The sequence below is a fragment of the Aythya marila genome, assembly GCF_965140915.1.
Source record: "Aythya marila genome assembly, chromosome: 4".
NCBI lineage: Eukaryota > Metazoa > Chordata > Aves > Anseriformes > Anatidae > Aythya > Aythya marila.
Genome location: NC_139045.1, coordinates 45791551 through 45818591, shown reverse-complemented (window position 1 = coordinate 45818591; position 27041 = coordinate 45791551). Strand labels below are relative to the sequence as shown.

At 44.5% G+C, this 27041-nt stretch overlaps 1 protein-coding gene across 2 annotated transcripts in view; it reads left to right on the top strand.

Moving 5' to 3' along the window:
* The window catches only part of RASGEF1B (RasGEF domain family member 1B), a 124954-nt gene that overhangs the window by 51021 nt on the left and 46892 nt on the right, over nucleotides 1-27041 (top strand). The window contains exon 1 of one of the 2 annotated variants that reach the window (XM_082759009.1): nucleotides 19868-20037. The exons of the other annotated variant lie outside the window; for it this stretch is intronic. The gene's annotated coding sequence lies outside the window, so the exon portion shown is untranslated. Of the gene's footprint in view, nucleotides 1-19867; nucleotides 20038-27041 lie in introns of those variants that run through there. 2 annotated transcript variants of the gene reach the window in all.

Sequence of the window (27041 nt, the reverse complement as noted above, 5' to 3'; positions counted from 1 at the left end):
ACAAACCAGGGGAAAAAAAATGGCTTGAGTTAAGGATGATGGTTTTAACAAGAGCACGGTGCTTTCTGCAGGAAGGTGCCGTGCTGGGCTTGTTGCATGGGACCGTGGCTGGGGGGGAGAGGTCACACCAGGGGCTGTGTCCCTGCCCAGAGGAGGTGGTGGCTTCACGTGACTGTGGAAAGAATGGCATGCCTGTCAACAGCTGGGTGATTCAGTGCTGTGCTGCTCTCCATCCTGCTTTTCTTGCCTACGTGTCCCCCTTTTCCTCTCTGTTCCCTCGTCCTGGTCTGTGGACAGGTTAACCCGCCTGCAGAGGTTGAGATGGGAGCACTTCTTCGTGACCCATCGGGAAAAACACTGGCACAGGCAGCACGGGGAGTGTCTCTTGTCCCCACAGCCCCTTTTGCCTTTGTTTTTCATCTCTTGTTCTGTGTGTTGCCCTGGGCATAAGGAGTGCCTTGCACAGAGCTCATTTCTTTGGGTCTGTTCCCCCATGGGAGACATGACAGCAGCTCCCCACTGCCCCTACCAGCTCCGTGGTGGACTGTGTGTTTCCTTGGCAGCCCTGGCAGGAGAGAAGGCCTGTAAATAAATGCAAATAAACTGTAGAATTGGATCCAGGCTTAAACTAGTACTGGTATTTCACTCTTCACATGTCTTGAAAAGTGGAAGATAAACAGCCTGACATTCAAGAGAGCTTTGCCTTTTAGATGTTTAGGTAATTCAGAGAAGTTGTGAGGCTGTCCCTCAAGAAGCTCTTGAAATGAGTGTAGGTCGTGAACCAACAATGTAATCAGTTAAAGCTTTGAGCCCCTGAGTCAGCTGGTTTGTGCTTGATGCTGGTTCAGTGGTGATTTATGCGGCAGTATAACCATCGTAAGGGAAGGCAGCATCCCTGACCAGGGGACCTTCACAATTCACTGTAAGAAGCACGTCTGAGGAGATGTGATGGTCTTGACCATAGTTCAGGGTCAGGAATTCCAACCCAGCTGAGCTTTTTTTGCTTTGTCATTGATTTTGTTCCTATTTTGCTCACCTCGAATGTCAGCATGCAAGCAAGCTTAGCTCTGAAGGAAGATCTTCTTGATTCATGAATATTTCTCTGCTGCTGACTTCAAAGCCTTATCCTCAGTTGCTGCTCTGACCAGCCCAGTTATACTCTTAACCATATAAAAACACATTCTGCTTTTGGCAAGCATGTCTTCTTCCTCTGAGAGAACTTCATATTCCTTAAACCATCCTGCACAAAGCATTTTATTAGCCGCCGTAGCCTATGGACTTCACTTGCTTGTTCAGAAAAAAACACCTCAAAATAATGAGCACACATGAACATCTCTCATGTGAGTGCTGTGAACACCAGGCAGCAGCATAATAACAGCACCAGGTGAGACCAAAGCTGTGCACATCCTGTCATGTATTTTCCAACAGTGGCCTGTAGCAATGCTTGTGGCAAATAGTGAGAAGCAGGGTGATGACAGTGATGCATTTGGCCCGATGCTCCCTTGCTGTACTCAAGGACTGCATCAAACAGTTTGTGTGTAGGAGGAAGTGATGAATTGCTTTGAATTTTTTAATGAATGCCTGCTATGAGAGAAACTAGCTAAGGCTGGGGGTGTGTGAAATCAGCTCGAGCAAGTTACCCTCGCTTCTAATGTCTGGGCTTCTTTTATCTCGGAATGGGTCACGTTTTGTTGCGCTGAGGTTTAAGAGCATTCCTTGGAGCACTGAAGGCAGCCTCTCCCAAGGCTGCTTTGTGCAGTGGGGTCACTCACCTTAGATATTAGCAGTCACCCGCTCCGTCCAGGCCTGCGTGTGCTGCCTGCCCCGCATTCCTGCCCTCCAGATTCTCCAGGGCTCCCTTTGAAGATCTCCTGTGCACTTACCTGCCTTTAGATGCCCTTTGCTTTAAGCGCTGTGTTTATTCTGCAAGATAAACATCCCATTGCTAACTGTACTTTCAGCATGGTGCGTTTAGTTTCTGCACACAAGGCTCTCTAAGGGTCGTCTGCCCTCTAATCTGATGGGACAGTTACTGCATTCAGCAGGAGTCTGACTGTAATTTTAAAATTGTGTTATCCCCACCTGCAAAACACAGTTGGAAATGTAGCCTGGGTGCAAGTAGACATAGATCTGAAGTTAGCGTTCTGTCATCTGCCTTGTGGTGCACTTCATGGTACTGTGTTTCAGAGTGTTTTTCAAGAATGTAGTGTGGAAATAGTTCTGTCAGTCAAGGAACGTAGTGTGTATGATTTTCAACTAAAAATGTAGTTAAAACAATTAAACCTGAGTGCTAAAAGTTGGAGTCCGATGGCAAAAAAGGATTCTGTTTGCAGCGAACCAAAGTTGGTATGGCTTTCCAGATTGTCTACTGAGAACAAACTCTGCTCAACAGATGGAGGGGGAGAAAAGGGAGAACGTTTTTAGCTACATGCCTGCTTAACACGTTTAAATCAGAAACAATTAGTTTCATGATAGTGCTTCATGATTTTTAATCTGTACCAGAGTGGTTTTGTGGCATCTTTGCAAAAGTCATATGTATTTTCTGTAGGTTTCTGATGGGATGATGAGATTATTCCAGTCCTTCTGTGTTGTCATGAGTACCTTTTAGTTTCTTGTCTTTTGTGGACTATTGGCAGGATTTTTCTGTCTGTTAGTTACAGGATTTTTTTCTTGTTGCGACTTGCTAGAATGCCTGGAAAGCTTTGGGCAAAAGATGAAGGTTTTCCTATTTTAAAGAACAGCTTTGAATTATGTGTTTGCCTGCTCAGTGTGACTCTCATATGCTTGTTAACCAGCTGATAGAGGAAATAATATTTTTCCTGAACGTAAGCAGCTTGCAACAAATAAATAAACAGTCTTAGATGGGTGCTTTATTTAATTGCAATTTACTCAAGGACTTGAAGCAATTTAAAACAAACATGCTGCAATGCATCATCCTATAAAAAGACATTAATGACAGTCACAGAAAGAGTTTGTCCTTCTCCCAAACCCATGGCCATATTCACCCTAGCTGCAAGGAACAGGACTGTGGAGATGCACCCAAGCCTCTGAAGAAAATAAGTATATGATATAATTGACAATCTTCTGTTTCTTTGGTGATTGGATGGACAAAGAAACCTTTTTATCTTTCAAGGTGAATTAGGCAGTTTTACAGGTTTATTTTAGGAACTCTAATCTTGCTGATAGCTATAAACTAGCTTGTATCTACTGTTTAGATCCTAAGCTGCATGCTTTGCTGGGCCTGCCAGTAGATTAATTAATTTGCTGGATCAGAGCTCAAAGGGACAAATTTCCGCACCATTAAAAAGCCCAGAACAGGCAGTAATACTTCCAACTCCATTTGAACAAAACCAACCCAATGATAATGTCCATTTTGACTTGATTTTCAGCGTTATAACCCTAAAACACCACTTGCTCTTATGATAAACTCTAAAGCACTCCAAAATGGTTGGGAACTTGCCCGGCCGGAGGCAGCCCCGCTGCCACACACCGACTATTTGGCTCTACAGCCTGCTGGGCCCTCACATCTGGGGGATGCGTATCACTGCAGAGAGAGCTTTAGGAAAGGGGTTCTCAGCCCGCAGCTGACCCGCAAGGACAACCCATCTGTTACAAGGGCTGGGCTTTTTAAGCTGTCGTGATCATTCCCTCCGAGTATGTGTTCTGGTAAAGGATTTAAAATTGGGTCTGAAAATCCTAAAATCCTTGGAGAAGCTGAGATGAAAACCAGCTTACGCTTTCTGTGCATCCCTCCCAAGGCTTGTTTCTGCTGTTCCTCCAGATGTGTTGGCCTTCGCAATCAAAATGTAAAGAACTCTTTGCTGTTCATGGTTGGGGTTTTCTTTACATTTCTGCTAAGTTACTGAAAACGAAAGAACTGTGCATTTGTCTTCTGCAGGGGGCAATATTTGTTGCAGCAGCAGGAATTGCTGCTTACAGTGCACATCATAAAGGCTGGAGCTCATGAGCACTTCAGAGCTGCTGTTGGAGAGCCTGGCTCTTGCTTTTTAACTTGCTGATGTGAGCTTTTGACCACAGCACGAGGTAGGATGCTGTAAGAGTGAACACAGGTGTGTGTGCATGTGTCTGTGCAAGGGAGAAATCTCAGGCCCCCCTCCAGCCAGGGCTGTCGACACTTCACATGTGTAATAGCAGAGCTGCCTTGGCATAGTTTCTGTGCAGTGAGTGCCTGCACTTTGCAGTGCTTAAATGGAGCAGTGTTGAAAAACAGATCATCTGGAGCTGATGTGTATGTACATCATAAGCTGTGCCCTTGCAAGGGCACAAAATGTGCTGGCAGTCTCTTCTGCAAGAAAATAATTTTCTCCATCTGTGGTTCTGTTTACAGGAGGATTCTAAATATATCTCTCACGTCCTCGTGGTGGTGAAGAATAAGCCTATTCCTGCTGTGTTATAAGCTTAGAAGTCAATGGACTCTTGAATCTTGTTTTTCTTAGAATACACTGGGCGCAGTGATACTGCCTGAACGGTTTACTAATGAGATTCACGCTACCAGTGAAGGCACATGAGCTGTTATAGATGAAATGTTCCCTGCCGTAGTTGTCCCCTCCTGTTGTAGTACATACTTCTGGCTGCTGGGAGGGAATGTGGGACATGAATGTTATGAAGCAGATTTATCCTGAAACCGTTGGCTGTTCTCTGGCGTGGGTTCAGCAGCATTACAAGAATAGGGCCCTGCAAGAAATCATTTGATGTTTTTCTCTTCCTGTTAGATGTCATTTAAACTTTTTTTTTTTCCTTTTTAAAATAAGTAGGGACAATAAAGGAATTCCTTAAGGAATTAGCTTCTCAAATATGTCTTGGTGGAACTGAACTAGAGGCTCCCTTTTTCCTCCCCTTTCTTGATCAAATTGCTTGAACTTCGCAAAGCAGTTTCTGGGATTTGAGTGAGCGAGCAATTACGCTTGATTGTTATGCTGGAGTTACTTGGCAGGAAATCCCACTTACTACTCTTTACCTATATTATGTGGCTACAGTGGAGCAATCTGTACCTTAGCGTCTAGACTGCCTGTGTGTTTGGAGAAGAGGCGCTTTAAGGTGCGATCTGTCTGATCTATTTTAAAGTTGGCCTTCAAAGAAAGTGAGTCACACCTGAGAAGTGCATGTCTCTCTCCTTGGTCTGCCAGGGGGACTCTCAAAGATCAACTCAAATAGTTTTTATCTGTCTTTAGGTGAAGGGAATCCTAATTTTTTTCCCCACTAGCAAGACACAGTCTAACGAAACCATGCTTCTGCCTCTTAGATCGAGTCTTTGTCTGATATCAGAAGCTCTTGGTTCTTGAGTTTTAATTGTGTTTTGAGACCCTGGCTTACGGGGGATGTTGCTCAGCAAGAGCAAAGAAAGAATGGGAATCATTAAGGAAGTATTTAAGTCCTCTGCTTCATTTTTGGCTCAGCCCTCCAAGATAACAGCTGGTTTTGACAGCTACAAAGTTGACAATGGAAGCTCAGATTAAACATGAATTTCTGAGCAGAGTCTTTCTTTTAACTTTTAAAAGCCCAGTCTGTGTTCTTGGCATTTAAGTTTGCTTAAAATTGACAAACAAAGCATACAATTTGGGAAACTTCTTTTCTTCTAGGAAAACTGAGTTGCTAAAGACTGTGTAGGATAAATGCTATGTCGAATGCATTGTGCTCGGATGGAAAATAACTCCCTTGCTTTGCTTTCAACATGGCATTTCTGGGCCAAATAAATGTAGGCTGAAGCTGTGGCTCTTCTCTTGAGACTAGAGACAACTGTGTGACAGAAATGAACATGGTCTGTGTTTGGGTCAGTTCAAAAGGAACTGCAGTCTCATAGAGGTGGTGCCGGCAATTAGTTTTTCAAAGCGCACTGATTCACAGACCTGATTCTCTTCTTCCTTTGGCTAGGATGGTTAGTTTCTCTAGGCAAAGTGTGTCTGTCTGTACAGTGTTTCACAGCTGCCTCGCTCAGGTGTCAGCAGCTACACAGAGGCCAAGGTGGGAGCAACAAGGTTTTGAAGGTACACAACTTCAGAACTGCACATTCAGGACACCTTCAGAAAGGGTAAACCTGGAACAAAATGGCCAACATGCTTTAGGTGTCCTGCTCTTCTCACTGTCAGAGGTTTTGAGTGTGTTCACCTTGAGCCATCACAACGAGAGGGGTAGGTTTACAGAGGTTAGAAAGCAGTGTGCTCTGGCCACCTTTTGGAAGATACCATACGGTAACTTTGAGAAGCTAAAGAGCCCGAGAATATTAGTCACTTCTGAAAATCGTCACTTGGGATCCTGCAAATGGGCAGGACAGATGGAGTTCCATACTCCGGGTCCCTTTAATGAAACCAGCTTGTTCTGAGTAGAAAACGCAGTGTAGGAGGAATATGGCATGTGGTAGTGGCATTTGAGAAGCTGTTTTGTACTTTCAGGTGAAAATCATCGTCACGTTCTGTCACTTACCTCTTCTGTCATTTGGAAGGGAAGGACAAAGGTCTTAGTACAACAAGACCGTTTTAAACCTTAGGAAAACCACTACGTAGATAGCAGATAATTCAAAGGTTAGGGTGGTGAAAGAGCATGCCGGGAGAAGAAAAACACTGGCTTCTTACTGGAGGAAAAGGAGTAAGGTGGATCTGGAAATGCTTTGCCGAGAGAGGGAGAAAAGCATGCTGCTGGTATTGCAGCAGATGTTTTGGACTATTTATGTTAGTAGGTAACAAATCAGAGAAGGACACCCAGCTGAAAAAGCAGCAGCAACTTGGGTGGAATTATATGAAATGAGCTTTCGGGAGAGGATGCTGTAGAGAAGCCTTGCAAAGGAAGATTCTGTGATAAATAATGAAATGGACTCCTAGCAGAGGAGGCAGATGCCGTTTGCTTTGTTTGCCTGCAAGAGAGTCTAAGAATATAGTTAGTTGTGCGATTGTGTATGTGCTCTTATGCTGCATGACACTGCATTGTCATGTAGAACATAGGATTTTGCAGGAATTTTGGATGAAGCCAATTTTTTCAATTGCAGAAAAAATGTTTCAGGCATTGGAAAAAATGCAGCTGAATGGATGTGTATTTGGTGTTCAGATGCTGGGTGGTTTTTTTTTAATGTCCTTTCTTCACATTGAAATAGGTGAACTGCTGTATAGCTGGTTTTCACTTAACCTTGTGCTTAGAAAGGGACGGATGTGGTCATTTGTTACTATTTACTTACATATTACTGCATTGTACTGAATGTTTTGAACCAAAATATAATTAAATCTGCAGAAGATGCTGAGCTGGCTGTTGTGGGATAGCCAGAAGCAATTTATGTCCTTGTTGACATTTCTTTTAGGTTTTGAATAGTAGCAACTTGACTCTTTTTTTTACAGCGTTATGTAAACTGAATATGTCACTTTGCCTGTTGTACTTTCTGCCTGTGGTGCAACTTATTTATAGGATAATTCCTAAACCTATTTATCCAAGCACTGCCTAGTCCTTGCACCAGTTCTGCAGAGCAGTGAAGATGTCACTGGTCCAGATCACCATGCCTGGGATACAGTGAATATTCCCATCTTGCCAGTTTTTGGTCTGGACTCTAAGCTGCAGATCCGCCATCTGTTGTGGTTTCCCAGATACATCATGTTGCAGAGGTAAACATGAGTTGCCTGCCTTTTGATACATGTACACCATGCTGTCAAAGTGTACCTGTTGATTTTAATAGGACGTTTATGCAAGCGCAGGAGAGTAACTTGTTAGCAGAGAAGAAAGTTCGTTGTATGTCAGAGCAAGAATACAGAGACTATTTCTGTGTAAATTTACAGAACCAAAGTTCCCATGGTTGATTCGGGTTTGTTTTTTTTTTTCTATCTACGTCAAGTTCTGGGCATGGATGTCTTGTCCAGCTCTGTCTAAATAGAAGTAGTGGAAGGATACAGAAGTGACTCTTTACATTCTGAGCTTCTTGATTCCTAGATAGTTATCTAGTATTTCTAGGTAGTTATCTAGAAACTAGATAGCTTTTATACCTCTGCCCCAAAAGCATAGGTGTCCTGCATCCTTCTTGTCTGCCACTGAGCTGTTTCACAGCCCTACCATCCAGACAGCTGTCAGAAACTTTCTGGATGTGTTTTAGGAGTATTTCAAATCAGCCCTAGCAGTTTAAAGTAGTGGAGTCGGAATGAAAGCGTAAGGGGCCCACACGTGTTTAAACTACATATATTTATGAAAGGTGAGACTACTGTGCAAGCAGTGTTGATCATAAAATTAGTGATCTGACTTTTTTTTTGTCAGCTTCTTTTCCCTGGGGCTGAAACATCCTCACATCCTCTCAGCACCAAAGAGCAAGGTGGGGCTCAGCAGAGCACTGACTTGTGTGCTTGCTTTCAAGATGCACAAGAAATAGTCTCACCTACTTTTTCCATGGGGTGTGCTGTTGTTTCCAGAGAGCTAATTGTAAAGCAGAGTGCATACACTGCACGTGGTTGTGCAGTGAATCCAGACTGAAAAGCTGTCCTCCTGTGTCAGGCTTTTCTTTTTCTTTCTCTTTATCTGCAGAGTCTCAACATAGCCCATCAACTCTTGCCTCCTTCAGCGAGCAGTGAGGACTTGTGGGTGGCTGGGGCTGTGTCAGTATCTGCTGCCCACAGATGAATGCTACAAAATAAGGGTATTTAGTACAAAGAGTCCATTTCAGAACCTGCCTGCTTGTCAGGGGCTGTTCAGGGTGGTTTGTTTTTCATTAGCAAGAAAATTACAACTCTGCTTCTACATTAAATGATTAATGCTTCTGATTACTCTGATTTGAGACAAGTGAACTTGTATTACTCATACAGTCCTGGTGATGTGTCTTGGCCTCTTTGTGTTCTCACCTATTAGCTGATAATAGGAAAGATAATTAAGGTAGATAAGTGTGTGACTGAGGATTTTACTTGGAAGAAAGCCATTTTGCACAAAGGGCCAGCCGTACCGATAGCCTCCAGCTGCCTGGTGTGCAGGGGCTGGTCCCATTGCTCTGCAGTGGGATCGGGAGTGTTGGCTGCCCCTACAGATGAGTCCCCAGAGAAGAGGAACTGAAGGCTCCAGCAGTTTGGGCTTTCTCTTTTGACATAGGCAGGTTTGGAGGAAGCAGAGGTGAGACTCTGCTTTCTAAACACGCTGCAAACACTGCCAGCTCATCCTCCTGTGACTACATCAGGAGGAACTCCAGTGCAGTCAGCGGGCCTAGTGAAACTGGTGGGAGAAAGAGGAAGGACAGAGCTGCTCAATGCCAAGCGTTTGCATGGCTTTGGAGAAATCCACATCATAGCTGTCTCTGAAAACCCAGACCTGGCTTTTCGTCCTTTATGAAGGTGAGCCTTCCTCCTAGACCGTGGAAGCTGATGTGGTCCCTAGTGTGCCCAGAGCCTGCACCACCCGTTGCAGCAGGAAGCAGCTATGGCCCACCTCTGCAAGCTGTTTGCAGACCAACCGCAGTGCTGCCACCAGGTGTGGCAGCCCTTGCTGGCAGCTGTGCTGGCGCTGTGCCCGCATGTGCTGTTGGCAAACTCGTAGCTAAATGTTCCAGTATTCTGGACGGGGTAGTTAGCACACGCCACATGTTTAGCTCAGAGAAACCATGAACGTAATTGCAATGTGTTGTGTTTTGCGAGATGGTGCCTTACAATTACTTTAGGTTGAAAAAAACTATTTATTGGCAGTTGTTACTTCTTTTGGATGAAGTTAAAGAAGCTTTTTTGGGAACATTTCATTCTACTGAATGGGTTCTGCACTCTCTACACAATGCTGTTTTATTGTATAAAGGGGCAAACTGACCGAAAACCAGTGTGTGTATTCAGTGTAGCTCTCCGCTGTTTTAACTTGGTGAATTGCATCTATTTACATAACAGATGATTTTGGCCCAGCTTGTGTAGCAGCTTCACATGCTTCTCATGAACAAAATGAAGCAAGCTGTAAACAGCCGACCCGGTGAAGTGCCTGTATCAGCCTGTTGAATAACGCAACGTGGCGGTGCAGTGGGATCCGTGCTTCTGTTAGTAAGAGCTGCAAGCTTTGCTTTCGCTCCTCATTCTCTCTCCCTGGTTGTTGGCAGAAAAGCCTTCTCACCCTGATGATAAAGAAAGCTCTTGAAATGGTATTTGAAAAAGGTAGCAGATAAAATGGGCGGCATGTACTGGGCAAAGACAACCAGTCATGTGACTGGTAATCACACTGGGGTACAAGAGAAAGGCGTTTAACAGCAGCTGCTTCCTCTCCTTCACAACCTCAGTTGAATTCCCTTCCTAACAGGAGCGTGCGTCCTGTCGGAAAGAGATGGCTGGAAAAGATTTTGGTCATCTGTATTTTCAAGAAAATAAATGGCCAAGTTGAAATCCCATTTTTCCTGGGGCAGGGGCTGGAGAGTCGATAACAATGAGCTGATGTAATGCCAGTTTTAGAGGCCGTGGTCCTGTTTGCCACACGCAGGCTGTGCTGGGCTGCAAGGTGAGGTGACAGCTGCAGAGCAGAGGAGGAGGCGATTGGGAAGATGCTGCGACAGCATCTTGTGCTCAGGCGGAGCGAGTGGGAGTCCGGCTTCTGTTCTATCGGGGAGGTATAACAGAAGGGAGAACATTCATTCTCCATCCTATGGGGTCATTTCTAAAGCCTGTGACACGTTATCCAAAGATAAAATGCTTGTTAACCCAGCTAGCTGTTCCCATCAGATAGAACTGAGCAATGTGTTAATGCCCCTCAGCAAACAAACAGCCATCTTTCTAGCCAGCAGGATGTCTGCTTGTGAAGCTGTAAGCAGGTTCACTTTCCCCCTAACTTCTCTGGGCTTTTATTTATTTATTTTTTTTCTGATTTCCCTTTTCCTGCTGCTGTTCCTTTAGCATCTTGAGAATGGCTTCAGGAACAGAAATAGGAATGTCTTCAATTGGTATTTAGGTTTATTCTCTTAAAATTTGTGTAAAAAACCTGTGGTTTCATTGGTTGTGTGCTATCAGGCTGTACTGATTTTACAACATAGCATAACCCAAGGCTTCCTTCTGGGCTGTGGACAGCTTTTGTAGAAGTTATGGTTTTATGGGGAGGTTGTGCTGTCCAGGTGTGGGAAGAGAGCGACTTAGGACTTTGAAGCGAATCCTCACTCAAGCTTCAGGCCCACAATTGAAATGCCATGCTGTGGTTCAGCTCTAGTTCTTCAACCAAAAAGTCAGGCTGAAATGTTTTCCCTGTAGAGATCAGTAACACAATTCTCATTGACAGCAGCAGGGCTGCTTTCACCTTACTTTAACAACAACCTAAAAAATTGTGAAGAGAAGAAGGCAACTTATTCCCTGCTGTGCAGTGTAGTGTAACTGTCTGTACCCCCCTACCCATGGTAGGAGTGGATTGCTTGCCACGAAAGCATGTTGCTGGGAGGCAGGTTACTCAGCCTGGTGGCTCTGCAACCTGAAAATGGAATGAGCTCTGTGTTTCTCTAAGTGGAGTTAGTGTAAAGGGGCTTGCACGATAACAGATTTGTCACAGCTTATTGTGAGAGAAGGATGAGGAAAAAGAGGGCACCGTTTATGGAATACAAATTGGAAGCTTGAGCTGTACATGACATGGATGCTGAATGGTGGTTGTAAAGAGGAGTCTAAATGGAAATGAACAAGGAAGATGGATTTCTTTCAGTTTGACAGGCTGCATTTTATCCATCAGGTCTGTAATGATGCTGTTGCTCTTACATGTAGGAAAGCTGACCTGAAAAGGCAGGGACACGTAGCAACCTGCTCTCTGCAGGCTAGATGTTTTCAAAAAGCAAAAGGTACCTGAGCTGCTGACTCCTTGCAAATGTGTGGTGTTGTTTTGTGTGTGTGTTTTTGTTGTTGTTTTTTTTTTTTTTTTGCTTGTTTTTAAATCAAGCAAGCAAAGAGATGGCTACAAAGCATTATTCACAATAGAATAGCTTATGAGAAGTTAACTGTGGCAGAAAATTAATGCAACTGGCTAGCTTGTATGTGACTATCAGAGAAAATAACACAGCTTTTGATTTGAAGAGCATGAGAGATCAGTCTTTGCGAGTATTTAATAGCATGGATGCTTCTGAAAGGAGGTGGCTCTAATCCCTCTGTAATATGGGAGGGCATTCTCATTGGATAATGGTAACATGGATGGCAGTTGCTGTACTTGCCCATGGCAGTAGGGTTGGGATTAGATGATCTTTAAGGTCCTTTCCAACCCAAACCATTCTAGGATTCACTCCTACCTACCTAAGCGAGGAGGACACTGTAATGCTGCTGCAGCAGGAGAAGCAGTATTGGGAATTGCTCCCTGCTGTGGATGCTCACCGCAGGACCAAGCAGGGGGGAGGGAAGCAGTTCTTCTGTCTCTGCTGCTCAGCCTGGAACAGCCCGACCCCAAGAGATGGATGGAGTGAATATCCCTGCAGCATCAAAGCTTCTGTGGTGTTTGACCTCAAGCGTTAAGTGTAACACAAAAGAAATGTGACTGGGGGGACCCAGGAGCAGTAGCCAGCTGTCACTGAGGGGGATCTGTGGGCAGGCTGGGGAGCTGCAGCCCAGAAGATCTGAGCTGAAGGGAGCTGTGGGAGGTTCTCCTGGGCTAAAAGCGAAGCTGTGAGCTTTGAGCAAGCGTGTTCGCAGAAAGGAAGGTGGTCAGATGAAAACTCATGTGAGCCTCATGTGAGTGCTGGGATGAACTGGTGAAGGGGAAGGCCATTCAGCAGGGGAAAAAGAGGGAGCTGAGGGTTATTTCTCACTTTTCTCCGTTATAAAGACTTGGAGAGGGGGCTGTTGTGCACAATTTTGATGTGGGAGCACTGGTTCTGGGGGCCTGCATATGGTAAGCACTTTCCAGGGACAGAGGAGAAAATGGTTTGCTTTCCACAATTTTTGAAAGACAACATGAGATAAAGGATGGGAAAACTGCCTATTCCTAATTTGTTGATAAGGAACTACGCTAGTGGGACTAAATTTGCTGAGAACTGACTGCAGGTTCTCTGATTTCCCACATGATTTGGAGAATGCAGCACTGTTCTCCTCCTTAGGATCCTACTGTATCCATCAGAGGCCAAATAAAAATAGGCTGAAATATCTGAAGCTCCTTCAGAGAAGTCTGCTCCATTTACCCCACTAGCAGCAAGCTCTGTTGCTGTGGGGTGGGGGAAGAATGTGAGGGGACACCATGTGAGATTAGCTGCCTCAAAAAAAAAATGAGCATTTGTACTAAGTTTGGCTGATGCATCTCAAATGGGACTGTTAGCATTATTTCAGTTTTTGCATGTTTTGCACGTACATAGATCCCATTTGACTCTGGTTCTGATGAGATTGTCTTAAATTGAACACAAATGCTCGCACACTCTCTCAAAGCAAAGCATATCCCCAACAGTGCTGCTTGTCTTAATGGTATTTTCTATATGACGTGGGTGGCACCCAGCAGAAATGGAGCTGCTTGAGCAATGCACACACAAGGTCCCAAGCAGCTGCCTGTAAGATGCCATTTGTCAGTCGCCTTGAAAGGGCAGAAGCATTGGGAGTGCCTATAGATGGGATTTTTTGGCCATTACTTCGAGGAGCTGGCACGGCTGGCAGATCTTGCACTCTGCCAGGTCCAGTGGTAGCTGGCAAAGTGCCCTCAGCACTACTGGTGGTTGATAATGAGCAACCCCTGTCCTTCGGAGTGCTGGCAGATAACAAAAAACACCTGTAAGGTAGGAACAAAAGTAAGATTAAGTTTTGGGGGGGTTGTTTCATCTGGGGGGTACGCAGCTACTCAAGTGATTAAGCTATGCTGCCTTTCTGTCGTGGAGCACGATTCCACTAAATAGTCTCAGAAAAGAAGTGGAGCTCTTGAGTTGCTGTGACTGGAAGTCCTCTGGCACAAGGTTGCTGCAATGCGCAGCATGTCCATTGGGGCAGAAGGAAGTTTCTGGGGTTTTCCTTCTTTTTCTATTTTTAGCCTTTCTGGAGACAGGATACTACTCTCATTTCCTCCGTGGAAATCCCCCTCCCATAATTTTTACAGCTTCTTTCTGTGGCTTGAAGGGAATTTCCAAAGAACCTAGTATAGCTTCTGTTGAAGTCAGTGGCAAAGCTGCGGCCTGCACAGTGAGCAGAGACGTGTTCAGACAGCCTCTAGCTTTCAAATTCCCATTAGAAAATACCATTTTCTAAATCACTTCCTTAGTGTTGTGAAATGACATATTTGTTGTGCACAGTGGGATCTTAGCACTGCAGTGGATCTGCTGGCAAATGGGAGGGTGCTCTGTAGCTGTGGCCTCCCAAAAACTGTGTGAGGGATTCTCATGGGTACTGGTGCCTCTGGCAATGGAAAAGTGCCAGCCCCACAGCCTCCAAGATCCACTCGGAGAAGTCAGCAGGAGGGGAATGGTTTAGCCCTTTGTAGCCACACAGCTGTTAGAGTGCTTTTGTTGACCTGGCTAGGAGCTCTCTGGTGAGGAGAGCTGATTTAGAGAAAACAAACAGCAAACTGACCAGGAAGAAAGCTCTGGAGAATTGAGCTTCCTGAATTCTCTGCTAGTTCAGAAGCGATGGTATGTAGTGACACGGGGAGCTGGAAGTCTCCGGAGTGTTTTAAAAATTATTAAATGTCAGGATGGGTTTTTAAATCCTTAGCCTTTGGTAGCACGATTTAAATTGACTTTTAGCATATGTCATTTGGGCTGAAAGGCCTCTTTAATTTTTGACTTGGAGATATGAAGTGTAATGGATCTATAAATAATTCCCGAAAGGATAAAAGGAGCAGGGGTCTTTTTCACAAACTCTGTTTGTAATACCCTCGGTGACTGCTGGGTGATAGCGAGCTGTTCTGAAGCTGGAAGCACTGGCATAGCTGGTGCGGGGTTGGTGTTTTTCCCCTGCTATCAGACTGTTCCAGCCTCTTGTCAGTAAACTTCAGCGCACTGCCCGTATCGGCTGGTTTTATTATTAGCCAGGGGTTACTGCTGGGCACTGGGTACTTGCGGAGCCAAGGAAATTAACTGCAGAAGGAGACCTTGGGCAGAACTTGCAATGGCCGTGCATTGGAAACCCCTGAAATGGGCGTGTGTTTTCATTCAGCCCTGTTGTAACAGGATTTCAGAGGGCACTGCACCCGGGAGGCGATGAGGTTTTGGGTGCCGCTTTCTTCTGCTGGGTCTCGGCCTGGATCTGCATAGGAACTTGCGGGCATCCCAAGGCTGCTTGGCATCTGGTTTTTAAGGCAATCTGTGCTACAGATAGTGGCATCACATGGTTTTGGGGAAACATTTGAAATGCTGCAAGCAGGCAGCAATAGTCCAGCTTGAACTGGAATCGCAGCCAAGGAGTTGTTCAGCTCCAGAGGCCCTCTCTGTACAGCAGACTGCATACTGTCAAAACTCCTTTGGACTTGAGGATTTAAGCATGCCCTGAAGACTGTGTCACTTGTGTGGTGGTTTTACTCAGGTGGGCGACTGAGCTGCAGCACAGCCACTCTCTCACTCCCCCTCCTCAAAGAGGAATGGGAAGAAAAGGGCTCAAGGGTTGAGATAAGGACGAGGAGATCACACGGTAATTATTGTGATGGGCAAAACAGACTCAGTGTAGGGAGATAGTAAGATTTATTGCTTATTACTAACAAGCTAGAAGAAGTAAGAAACAAAGGAAAGAAACCAAAAGCACCTTTTCCCCTCCCATCCACCCTCTTCCACCTCCTCCCCCCGCGTGGCATGGGGGAATAGGGGTCTATAGCACTTCTTCTCCGCCGCTCCTTCTCGGTCACTCTCGTCCCCTGTGCTGTGGGGTCCCACCCACGGGATGCAGTCCCTGATGAACTGATCCGGCGTGGGCTTCCCACAGGCAGCAGCTCTTCCAGAACTGCTCCAGATATGGGTCCGTACCACGGGGTCCATCCCTCAGGAGAAAACTGCTCCAACCTGGCTCCCCTACGGGCAGCAGCTCCTGCCGGGTCACCTGCTCCTGTGTGGGCTCCTCTCCACGGGCTGCAGGTCCGGCCCGGAATCTGCTCCGGCAGGGGTCTTCCACAGGCGGCAGCCTCCGTCGGTGCAGGGCCACCTGCTCCACCGTGGTCTCCTCCACGGGCTGCAGCGTGGAACCCTGCTCCACCGTGGTACTCCATGGGCTGCAGGGGGACATCCTGCTTCACCATGGGCCTCACCACAGGCCGCAGGGGACTTCTGCTCCGGCGCCTGGAGCACCTCTCCCCCTCCTTCTGCACTGACCTTGGCACCTGCAAGGCTGTTCCTCACAACTCTCACTCTCCCAGCTGCTGTGTGGCAGCATTATTTTTTCCCTGTCTTAAATCTCCTCTCACGGAGGCGCAAACAACATCACTTGTTGGCTCAGCTCTGGTCAGCAGTGGGGCCCTTACCTAACATGGGGCAGCTTCTCACAGAAGCCACCCGTATGGCCCCCAGCTACCAAAACCATGCCACGTAAGCCCACTACAACTTGCCAGAGATTTCTCCTGCTTTTTACTGGCCTCTGAGGAAGCTTTTCTCTTCAGCCCGTCTCCAGCAATACCGACTGCCCAGCAGGGCTGTGTGCTTGGCATGGTGCCACGTCCTGTCGCTCTCTGGCTGCTGTGAAGTGCAGCCCCAGAGGAGCTTTCAGCCAGCCGAGCCCACAGCCGCGTGTCTCAAGGCCTTACCTTCAAGCAATGTGATTGTTACCACTGACTTTGCAATAAATCTTAATTCAAGCTAGATTAAATACAAACAAAGGTGATTAATTATTTAAAGCATAGAAAAGACCAAGCCCACTGGGGGAAAAAAGAAAACTGAAACTAAAAGCAAGCTTTATTTGCTTATATCAGGATGTTACCTAAAAAGTGTCATGTATTTGGCTGGCATGCTGTGGACACTTTTTGGACCCACAGTCCTAGAAGTTGATGGCCTAGCTTTGGTCTTCAGATTTCTCTGAGAGGATAATTTCCTGGTGTTAGCCTATTTCATGTGGTCCTTCTGCCTTTTAGGAATTTTCCAGAGGTTCTGTCCACTTTGTCCTTTTTCCTCAGATTTTATGTATCTCTGGCAGCTGATGACTGTGACAGCTCCTGAAAAATCCAGATATTTCAGTGGAAATTCGTGTCATTAATGTATTAAGAACTTCCTGACTCATGCAGGTGTTAAACTCTCACATCTTTCACCCCACACGCCTACTCTTCGGAACATACAAACAGCAGGTCTTATCTCTTGACCCGATCTTCACATCTGTGGCAATATTTATATAAGCTATAAAACTAGATACAAACATCCAGAAGAAATAATTAATTCATGTTGCTCATTTCTGGGACTGGAATGCAGTCAAATGTGGTGGTGATGAAACTTGAAGCTGATAGATGGCCTGCCCCCCACATCCACATCACCCCCATGTGCATAGTTGGTCTTGGGAGGGCTATTATTTTTTTTTTCAAGTCCGGAGATCTGTCATTGTCTCTTCTAAATGTGGCACCTTGCCATATCATGGGTGTAGGATAGGTAGGATTATTGGCAACATAGGTATCCATGCTGTTTGGCTTGTGTTACAAATTATATACAAGCACTGGAAAACAGATAAATGTTTTCTGTCACACATGATCACAAATATTGATTAAAATAAAATTGGTTTGTTGAGTCACAGCATTCAATTTTTAACTAAAATTTACCAAAATCAAGCCCTTGAATACAGAACAAATGCCTGTAGTGGTTTTTGTTTGTTTTGTTTTGTTTGTTTGTTTGTTTTCATATTTAAGGAAAAAAAAGCAAATAAGCCCCGAACCAACGCTTTCTTCACCATGGCCTCAGCAAAGATATTGTTTGAGGTAGATCTTGGTCTTCATATAAACACTTGGAAAAAAGGCATGGGAAACAGTGGAGAAAAGTTATTTCCACTCCACATATAAAAGCAAGTAGTAGTACTGTGCAAAATACCACTCTTTCATTTCTCAGGGACTTTGTGTATGTTTTATTTCTGTTTTTGCATCACGTGAACTCCGAGTAGCTGGGCTTTGTTTTGTCTTTGAACAAAACCAAATCTTTCAAAACAAAGCTCAGATTAGACTGCTCTTTTTCATCCATTTTGTGGTCTGATCATATGAAGTTAACATATTTCCCATGGTTTCCAGCCAAAAGCAATAGTCTAAGTTTCATGTGAAACTCAGTAAACATTTGTGTTGAGTTGGGCTCAAATTTTGAGGTGATTTCATGCAATCTGCGATGACTTTCAGGATTACAACTGAATCACAGCAAGTAGTAGAAAATACCTGTCTTGGTTAAGTTCCTTGTCTACCTCCTGGGTATTTAACCTGACAACTTAATGTTTCTGTGCTTGGAAATAGTAAAATATAATTATGGTACCACCTGCTAGCATCCTTTGAGCAAAGAGAAGCAAAAGGCAAATCAAAGCCTTGTTACACAAGAATATGTAACTGCTGGATTTTTTTCTTCCCTTTGTTCTCTGACTACCGGGGAAAGTTTCTGCAATCTAAATGTACTGTAGTTCTCTATTTTAAATATCTGATTGTTCTAAATATTTTGAGTGTTGGATGCTACCACTGGGATGAAGTGAATGAGAGAAACAATTTTTTTCTGTGAGTGCTGGTCTTCTGAGTGAGGCTTGGTGATCTTTACTGAGGTGCAGGCAAAATGAGCCGTCGACCCAGGAGTGATTGTGTTGGGCTCAGTCCTGCCGAGTGCTGGACTTTGTGGGTTCCATCTGTCCAAACACTCCACAAATGCACAAAATACCCAAGAGGCTTCATTACAGGCACACAGTGTGCTCTTAAGTTAGGAGGATATCCTTGGCTGGATTGAAGCCTGAATGACTTAAATAAAATGAGTCAAAGTTTTATTCATGTGCACTAGGGGAAAAGAGACAGAAGAACTGCCAATGAAGTTGAACCAGAATGGGGGAGGAAAATAAAAGATGAAATTTTTAGAGTTACTTGGATGCTTAATGTTGTGCCTTGAAGCCAGGGGTATTCATTTCCCCTCCTGTGTCTTAGCACAGGATGAAATGCCTCAAAAAGGCCGCTGAGCAGTGAGTGAACGAGCAGCTGTATTACTGAATGCAGTATTTCTTCTCTCTGAGCAGTGACAAAGGTGGATCTGATCTAACCACTTTTCTCCACTACAGTCCTTCCCCACATCATCCTGGTGCTTTGGCTCTGGTTCTCCTCTGATCCCTTTGCGAGGACCTGTGTGCCTGTAGAGACTTCCTGACAGTGTTGTTTCCCCAAAACAGGCGACATGGAAAGCTTTTCAAATCATGCTTTCTTCCCAGTAGGAGTGGACTTAGCAGTTCCTCGCGCCACAGCTCATGCTTTTGAGGGGAAAATCCCGATGCTGCTGGAGCGATGTGCCCTGCATGCAGTAGGAATTTAGTGAAGTACTGTGCTGAGACAGGTAGAGTCTCAAAAGGAAATCTGTGCTTTTAGTCAACTGCATTCACTCCTTTCCCTGTGGGTGCAGGCAGTGCTGTTAAAAATCATCTTCACTCGGTGAAGATGATTTTTTTTTTTTTTTTTGGATCTTCACCAAGCCTAGATAAAGGCTTCTGTCCTGCTGGCTGGGCAGGGCTGCCACCAGCACACAGCCTCAGTACCGTGCTGTACTGGCACCGTGATGTGGAACAGCAGGTGTAGCAGGATGCTGGCCAGACCCTACTGAGATGTAAGTGGCACTTTGCACCTCGTTGGATATCAAAGGGGACGTGCTCAGAACAGAGAGTTCCCACATCCATCCCTGGTGTCTCTGTAAGTAACAATGTGCTGTCCTGGCTGCCTAAAATTAACGCAGAGGTATGTTTGTACATGTGCTACTGCCAGAAGGGACGTAGTTCTGCATCTCTTGGTGTTTTTTTCCTGGCTTTGTTTGTCTTCAGTTGTGCTGGGAGAACTGTTGGTGGGACAAAAGGGCGAAATGCTTTGGGAGGCAGACATAAAATCTTTCCCTTTACTTCTTACCAGTACCCAATCTTGACTCCTGCCATGGGCTCCCACGTTGTACCAGCCACAGGCAGGGGTGAGCTGGGCATGAGCTGCAGGGGGAGAAGCTCCTTAAGTTGTCATCTGCCCAGGAGAAGTGGCTCCTGTCTCCTTTCATGAGTTTTGAGGCAGGTTAGTTTTCCCTTCACTTACTGCATGTGCGCAAACGGAAGGTTGCTTTGTATATTATGGCGTTTCTGTGCTGAGGGACTACCACTGCCCTCAGGTGAATGAGTGCAGGTTTGCTCTGGTGTGAGTGAGTGGTCAAACAGCCCTGGGAAAAGGGACAGCAAGTGTCAAGAAGATTTAATCGTCAGGAGGTGAAACATCTCCTGCTAACGATGCAGACTAATCACCCAGTGCCGCTTTGTGTGCATCAGTGTCAAATGCTCTAATGGGTCTAGTCAGAAAGTATTTCAGTGATTACAAGCTGTTTGTGATTAAAATTAGTACAATTACATGAAAGAAATCGGATTTGTTTAGTTGCCCAGAGACACCTTTTGTGGGAATTAGACCTAAATTTCCTGTATTAAAGGATAAAACAACCCGAAGAGAGTTCATTTGGAAGGTTATGTCAGCATCAGCCCTAGTGAGCCCTGTATTTTCTCTGACAGTCTGTTTGCATCTCTCGTATGTTGTTAAAGAAAACATTTCCCTTTGAAATGCAGACAGACTTCAAAACATGAAAATAATATGCCTGCCAAGAAGAAAGATCATTTTTATTGGTGAAATTAATGGAACAAAGTTAGAGAGCAGAGATGTGCATTTTCCCACTCTAGTACTAGGAATGTGTTTGAGTTTTTTCTGGACAAAAGCAGAACTTAATACTTTCCTCCAACACCCACACACACGTACTGAAAATTGGCAAGTTGATAGCGTCTGAATTGATTCAGAGCAAGAACGCAGAGTTTGAGGGGGTGGTGGTGGCGCATTTCTGCTTAAATGTTTATTTTTATATTTATTTTACATTCCTGCCCAAATTCTAGTGGTGCCATTTAGTGGCCCCATTATATGGCAGCAGCGGATTTACCTCTGAGCCTTGCCCACTTGATGCCAGGCAAGAAGAGTCATAGTAAGAGCCTTGTCTGGACGTTTGTTTTTATCAGCTGTTTTCTGAAACAGCCCTGCAGAGCTTGCTTCTCCCCTTGTCCCTGTACCTGTGGAAGGTACAAGCAAGCTGTGACCTGGCAGGTGAGCAAAGCAGTCTAGAGATTTTCATTCAGGCCAGTCTGAAGGCAGCGTGTCTCTGTGGCATGATGGAGACGATGAGGGAGAACAGACCCTGGTGCTCGGGGATTCTGCTCAATGCAAAAGATACACAGCTACCAGTCTCACTTTGCCTCAATGTTTAGGCAATGCAGGCTCTGTTGACCTCAGTTTGGATTTCCTGCTCTCTAATGTTTTCTTCTTGAAATCCTAGCTCCTGGAATCATAAATTTAAATAAGAATCTCAGTGTATGCAGAACCAAAGTTGTTTTGCTTTGTGTTTTTGAAGCAGCAAGGGCATTAAAAATCTCCAGGCTATTAGCTGTGAAGCTTCAAAAGCACAGAGGTGACTAGATTAATAAGGAAAAGAAAGGTGGTGTTTCTCTCAGGCTCTGGCTTCTGCATCCTGGGAGTCTTCCCTATTCTTTTTAACTGATTAAAGGTAGAATTGTTGTTTGATTCCTGGCTTTATTGTAGTGAGGAATATTTTTATCTGGTTTTAGCTCTCTTTCCACGAGCTGGTATTGTTGCACAGACAGCTTGCCATATGTTTCAGCCTGCAATGCTTTGTTTTTCCCAGAATCTGCTTCTGCTTTAAATTACTGTTTCTGCAAAGTCCTTGGTGATTTTTCAGAAGGCATTCATACTTGCTTTGTAGAAATAATCAGGGAATCAGCTGGGAGACTTCTCAAAACATCTGGACAAATGCAGGATTACTATTTCTCTGAAAGTATAAGTAGGGAAGCTGGGGGCCAAGCATGTGTGTGTGGCCAGGGGAAAGTGGCAGGGGATTGCTTGAGAAGTTGTTTGCAGGGCAAGGGTGCACGCAGTCATGTTTTGATTTATGAATAATCTTGCTGTACACTATGCAATTTGGTAATTCTTATGCATGTTATAGTAACCGGGGCCTTTCCATTGATTTCCACAATGTTATGCAAATTTGTACTAGCTGAAGGTTTGACTCAACAGCTGGAGAACAAAATTCAACTTCACTTAGCTAGGAGATCAGCTGCTAAAAGTTGCTGTTGTACTTTGATCTTGTGAATTAGCTGTTTGATTTTAACTTCACTGAGTTCTCAAAAAAGAAAATAAAAGATTTTATTCATTTTATATATAATCTAAAGTTCAGTTCTCAACTGCTGAAGGAATGTCTCTTGGGAAAGACGGTGTGTTTCTGAAGACCATTCCTGCCCTGTCATCTATGAAATTTGTGCTACCGTGTTTGGTTGAGAATCCTGTCAGTTCAAGATCTTTTAGGATTTTTTTTTTTAATTGGAATTTTCTCAGAACAGCAAATGTCTTTGGTGTCATTATGTTTGTGCGCTTCTGCCTTGCGGAGTAGGTGAAAAGGGATAACACATCAAGTCCTCAAGCTCTGCTCTGAGAGCAAAAGGTAAAGCAGCCTGGAAGTTGTTCTTTCTCAAGCCAATGATCCTGTAACAAGTCAATACTTTCAATGTTTTCAATATTCTCAGTATTCACAGCCTAAGGGCATGGCTGGATAAGGTGGCAGTTCTATATTCGGTGACTTGTTACCATGGCAGAGCTGGTTTGAGATCATTATCCACCACGAGAACCCCACTATGGAGCTGGGATCCACTTCCCTGGCTTCAGTGTAATTGCTTCTGCCTTGCACAGTAACAGAAGTTACAAGGGGGCTGCCAAAGGGTGTTATGTGGGCAGCACATGGTCTCGCATCTGTTTTTCAACCTGCTGAGCTGTGGAAATGCCTCTAGATTGCTCCCCTACCATGGGAGGGATATGCAGAGGTTCAAGATTATGAGCATCCTACTGTGAAGGTGTGACCTAATCAGAGGGATGGATTTTTTAATGCCTCCTGATAAACTCAGTAAGACGAGGAAGGGTTTTCTCCCCCTGGGGAGACGTGCAATTACTCCATTCCCATGGCAACTTCTCTTCAGTGGAATGAGCAGGGCTCTGCAGGATCTAGCAAGTGCTGCAGCATTAGTTTAATAGCCTTTTAATACTGCTTGGCCTAACATCAGCAAAATCATAACTTTACTGTCTTATAAAATAAAAGTTTGCATACTTTAAAAGCTGCTGTAGTGAAAAACGCCAAGTGAATCAGAAAGTAAGCTGACCATTGTAGCAGTATGTAAGAAACACTTGAGTTTTTGTCTTTTGTCAGTGAGACAGAATTGCGTGCAGTGTAAGGGATGCTAGCCTGCCAGCCATTTCAGAAACTTCTTGCTGCTGAGAAGGCAGTGCATGAGCCACATGGGAGTCTTCATTTTTCAACTATTTTAGACCCAAAATGGCACTTCTTCTTGACAGCTCTCCTGCAAGAATGAAATTTCTGCTGTGTTGTGAACGTGAATGGTACTAAATATTGCCAGCCTCGAAGAAACCTTACCGCTTTCAGAGTTCCTTGGAGTGCTTCATATTTCTACAGGTAGAGCTCTTGTTACTGTACTGTTTGAAGGGAAATTGTTATAACAGTTCATAACATTGTCAGTATATAACACAGAAGAGCTTCCTCTACCTTATAGCTAACTGTGTACGTTTTAGGGGAAGGGAACTGAACAGGCTTGCATTTCAGCTCTCTCCCATGACTTGGCAGCATCTTTTACTTTAATTCAGAAGACTGGTGAGAAAGGTGATAAGTTGATCCAAAGGTAAAGCAAGCTCCTCTTCATTCTGTATCTTCAAATGCACGCTGACTTTAAAAAAAAAAAAAAAAAAAAAAAAAAAAAAAGCTTGTATTTGTTGCTGTAATAGTAATAAGTAGAGATGTGTGGTGGTGGTATTGTGTCAAAATACACCACGTTCTGCATAATAGGTCACCTAACCCTAAACACCCCCTATGCAGGTGGTGGGGGGAGAAGACCTTTTGTCCTTCAGCCCCTGAAATAATTTCCAGTGAGATGTTTAGTCTTGCTGGGACCACAAAGAAGGAAGCAAACATTTGTAAAGCTCTGCTCTCAGCATGCTGTGTACTTTAGCAGCTGCCCTTCTACTTAAAGGTGCAGGCAGCAGAGCTGTGAAACTATCAGTGATGCAAAACCAAGATGCAGTTCAGTTAGAAACTTTAAGTGCAGTTCATAAGTGAAAGGCATGGATTTCAAAGTTTCAGCCTTAAGAGTTTCATTTCTCCCTGAAATGCCTGAAAGTCTTCCTCCTGCCTCTCTGTTATCACCATCAGTAAGAGGACTCTGCATGCCCAGTCTCTGTCAGAGCAGGTCTTACCTGCCCTAGCCAAGTTCTTCATGATGACATAAATATGTCCTTGAAACCAAAGTATTTTTGCCAAGTTTTCTTTGCAGAGGAAAGTGGATGGGAAATAAGCATTTACCATTCGTTAGCAAGCCTACACTGCTGTATAATCTCTACATCACAGGAGTCTTTCTCAGAAAACGTCATTGCAAAAAATGCATTTCATTGATCTGTCTGCCCTCAGCCTCTGTACTGCCTTTTGTATCATTTAGCTAGAAGGATAAAATGAAAAGGATTTTTTCCCAATAGGTTCTTGTATTCTGATAACGATTTTCCTTTGCTCTCCCAGTTTCCCCAAAATACCATCTTTCAAAACAAAATATTGCTTGGGAAAAGCTGCAATTTCTTCTGTTTAAACTGTGTTTTGGGAATTTGAGAAGGAAAACAGGCTCAGTGGTTGCCTTTGTGATGAGATTTTTTTTCCTCCTGGTTACTGCCAATACTATCCTTCACTAATCCTAGTAGTAGCTTGCATTTTGTCTGGGACGGTTCTTACCAGCTCTGTAAAGGCCTGATCAATAATCTAATAGTGTCAATGGAAGAAATTCCCTAAGAGTCAAACAAATATCAGCTTCCCTGCCAGGGTTAGGCGTGCACCGCCTGCCGGGTGTGGAGATGCTGCATGCTGCTTGCCTTGGGCTGCAGCTCACCTCTGCCACGCTCCTCAGCCAACTTCCCAAACGGGGCAGGAGCTCGCACCAGGAGACAGTCTCTGCTTATCCCCCAGGTGCTCTGCAGCCAAGCTGTGATCTCAAGCAGCTTTCAGGTTGGCCCTGGCTTGTGTCCCACCTAACAGAGGCGGGGACGTTTCAGGGCTGCGCTCAGAAAATGAGAAGCCACCCAGGGTACAAAATCTTTGTTCCCTCTGGCAAGCCTATACTGGAAATCTTCAATACATGGGCATTACTGTCACTCTGCAGCCTTCTGGGTAGCTTTGCTTCCCTTTTAAAACAAACAAACAAACAAAAAAAAAGGGCCTCATTGTCCCTGAGGACCTGTTTTATTTGCCAGATGCCTCACAGCAAAGCATGTATTATTTCTTTGTATGAAACGTCTGTTTTTCAGGCTCTGTAGATATATTCAGAGCATACCTGTGCAAATGGCTTCCCTTCAGCAGCTTGATCCTGAGCTCTCTGAAGCAAGTGTAAATAAGGGGGGGTCTCTCAGATTCAGGCTCTGTGTAGCAAGACCTGTTTTTCTGCAAGCATTACATACAGCTAGGCCTGACTGTTGGTTCTGAGTTGCGGTCTCCAAAATGTGCCAAACATGGAGGCTGATGTAAATCTTTTTATCTTTTGTTCACAAGCGCTGTTGTGGAAAAACAAGTGGAAAACTTCAGGCTCTTACTTGGTGGTACGGCTCCCCCGCACATACTTGGGTTTGTATGGTGCAAGGACATTGCTCCGAGCAATCTGAAGATTGCTTGATAGCATTTCTTTATTTGTTGCTATACATTTTTAGATTGTATCAAATTCAAAACCTATTTGAAGTTTCTGGTAAGCATTTGGCTCTTCTTTGAAATGCAAAAGGAAAAGTTCATATCATGGCTTCATTCCATAAAAGCTAGCAACAGTCCTCGTGAGGCTCAGGGGCAAATGCACATGGAAACACAGACACTTTTGGGATAACCTCCCTCATTTCAGCCAGTGCAGAAGTGCCTGCTGACTTCTGTGTTTGGAGATGATTTAAAAAAAAAAAAAAATGTTATTAAAGAAAATTAGTAGCGGATATTCCGGCAGTTGTGAAGAATTCTCAGTAAGGTAGTACTCTGAAATGAGAAAGCTTTTGTATTAAACCAGCTGGGTGACTTCTGTTTGTGTGTGAGTGTCAGAATTGTGAACAACTGACAAACCATTTCCAGTGGTTTGGTTCTAAAAATGTGTGCGAGTCTGAGATTTCCCCACTATCAGCATTAGGCATGTGGTTGCAAAGGAAAGTGACTTAAAATACAGCCAACGTAAATCAAAATCGGAAGTCGAAGAGAACATCTGCTTTTTGCTTTTATCATGTGACAGTCTTTTTTATGGACTTCCTCAAACCGTAGTCTTGAGTCTCAGCTATCCCTAGACCACTTTAATGGTAGATCAACTCCATGTTTCAGCAAAAAGAACAACAAAGGAAAAAATGAGTTTTCAATCCACACTTCTCTGAATTGGTTATATCTTTGTTAGTTTTCAGTGGCAGAACTGAAAGCAGAGTTTTGCATGAGTTCATTTTTTTTTTTGTCTTCTTATCTATTTACAGTGAAAGTAGTAAGAGTAACCTTTATCTCTCCCTATCCCGTGTGCTTTCGTGTTATTGTGACTCATGGATCAGATACATGGGGCAAAGATTGGAAGAAATGATTAATAGTATGAAATTACTTGAACGTCTGACGCTTCTAAGGCAGTGTACGTGAATGGTCTTGTGGAACTGAATTATCTGCAGGTGTAGGATTTGCTCTTATTGTAGCGCATGCAATCTGAGTGTGGTCTCTGGCTTGGCTCTGCCGTGAAGAAGAAGAAAAAAAATCCAGAGGGCACAAACAGGCCCACTAATAGAAAAGGTTTGCAGGTTGGTCACTGCCGTCCGTCAGGATCCCTGTGTAGTGTGAATACAGCTGCTGTGCAGCTCTGTGTTGTGCAGGATGAGGGCCCTGCCTCCAGGGTTAACTTCTGAGAAGTTCACATGTGTGAACTTATGAGCTAATGCTCTGT